The sequence below is a fragment of the Montipora foliosa genome, chromosome 6, assembly GCF_036669935.1.
Source record: "Montipora foliosa isolate CH-2021 chromosome 6, ASM3666993v2, whole genome shotgun sequence".
Lineage (NCBI taxonomy): Eukaryota > Metazoa > Cnidaria > Anthozoa > Scleractinia > Acroporidae > Montipora > Montipora foliosa.
Window position 1 is genome coordinate 62,571,205 of NC_090874.1, and position 2,500 is coordinate 62,573,704.

The window sequence follows — 2,500 nt, forward strand, 5'->3', positions numbered from 1 at the left end:
TTCAAAGTATCGGCAAATGATTCAATGTAATCTGAAACGGTTTAACAAACGGACGATTGATTTAGCGTAATCACAAATGGCCCAGCGAGACAACAAATGGTCTGAATAGAAATGAAATGCTACAGTCCACTAAGAAACGAATCGCCCTAATATGAAATGGTTTTCCCTAATGCGAAATGAAGTAGAGAAAAGACAAATGGTTTGGGGCGACCACAAACGATTTACCCCTTTGCGTGACATAAAACACCTCGCCGAACCGCCAAAAATACCAATGTGACATTAATGGAACAGCCAAATGTCAAATGGAACAGCCAAGTCTAAAATGGAACTGTCCAAACACAAGTGGGTCACAGTATCGGCAAATGATTCAATATAATCTGACACGGTTTAACAAATTGACGTTTGATTTAGCGTAATCATAAGCGGCGCAGCGAAACAACAAATGGTCTGAAAGGAACTGAAATGCTACAGTCCACTAAAGAAACGGATCGACCTAAATATGAAATGGTTTATGCAAAGGAAAAATGGTTTTCCCTGATGCGAAATGAAGTAGAGAAAAAACAAATGGTTTGGGGCGACCAGAAACGATTTAACCCTTTGCGTGACATACAACACTTAGCCGGACCGCCAAAAATACCAATGTGAATTGGAACAGCCAAATGTCGAATGGAACAGCCAAGTCTGAAATGGCACAGTCCATGTGGGGTCTGACGTCATGAACTACTTAAAATTTGGCGCGAAAGCAGCTTGTTTACAACCGGGATTTCACCTGCCCTTTGTACAGTTCGGTAAGTTTGCTTCTGCTGATTTTCTGTTAAAATTATTTACTGCCTTCATTACAGAGTTTCGTCGTTATGCCTAAGAAAGCATTGGTAAATTAAATCATATTAACAGGAGCTCATGAGCTCCAGATATCAACTGTAGTTAGGATTGAAATGTTTACACACGCAATTGCAAATGCATCATCGTCTGCCATGATTCCTCATGTGGCAGGGTTTTCACAGTCTGACTTGTTTCGTTAAGCGGCCTTTTCGCTGTAGACACTGGATTTTATCGGTTTACTTGAAAGTATTATGATCTTGGAACGAAATGGTTCGATCAATCGGTCGGTGTCACTGACTAAACTAAAGCTAAACATGATCATGATCTCGACTGTTTCGTCACACGTTTTATTCTCGATAGCTTCTGTTTACGATTATGTCACCTTCCAGCTCTCTTCACTTATTTTCAACGCTACATAACGGTGTAGTTGTTTGAAACAAAAGTATAGGATAAGATTTGATAACGGGTCCATCAGTTCACGGAATTTGGTATATCGGTAGTAAGATAAGAAACGCAAGGATTGAGAGGCCACACTGATTATCTTCCTGTGTGAAAACATGTATAGAACCTCTTGCCCTTACAAGGAGATCTATTTTCCTTTTGGTGGTTGAAATATTTGAGATCGTTTTTGTTATCCCCGGACAGAAATTTCCCTCAAAAAAAAAAAAAAGGAAGTAAAGAAGAAGAAGAAAGAAAAAAAAAACCACAATATTCTCCCGCAAACAGTTCTCGCATGGAAGTTGAAAGATGTGAGAAAAGAAGTGAAATAAAAGTCAAAAAAGGTATTCTGTACACTGGAAATCGTAACAGAAGTTAACCTTGGCTTCGCTTTCTCAGTTAGGTGGTCAGTTGGAGTCTTAGATATGCTGTCATGTGACTACGTGATGCAGTTATGAGCTAGGCTGTCAGTCGTTATTTGACTTTGTGACTGCGTACTGCATTTCGAGTCAAAGATTGCTCACCATAGTCTCCAGTAGCGCAGTAGTTAGAACATCCGACTAGATCAGTGAGGGTTGTGGGTTGAAATACCACATGGCACTCAGATATTTCCGATTTCCAGTGGGGATGTAATTGCATCATATAACTATATAATGGGCATTAAAGCCCTCTCCCTTGTGTCATATGACGCGAGGTGAGGTTTCGGGTCTGGATCATGTGCAAACATGCTCTTAAAAATCGGCATAAACTTGATCGCCTCTCCGACATTGACTTTTCTCGTTGACAGCTTTGACACTGCGTATATGGAAGGGAAGCAGCAACTTCTGACGGCTTTACATCAAATCATCGCTGACTTAGAAACAGTTGGTGGTGATACAATTCCCGATATGGGCTTGGTAGGGTTGAAACTGGAGACCCTCGGTGAGGCCGCCCTGCTGAACGGTGACATATCTTTAGTAGCAATTGACTTGATTAATCAAGCGCGTCAATTATGTATAAGTTCTGGCGCCTATTCATCTTATCGTTCCTAGGAAGCTCCTGTTTTACGCCAAGAAGGTCGACGTGGAAGACCAAAATTTGATATTACAGAAGAGCAGCTGCTTTTCTTCAGAGGTATGTTAATATGGAACTCATCTCAATGTATAAATCCGCATTTAGTAAAGTAGCTTATAGGCAGGTATACTTAAAAATAAAAATAAAAAACCGAGAAATATTATACATTTTCCAGACTGGCAACCCA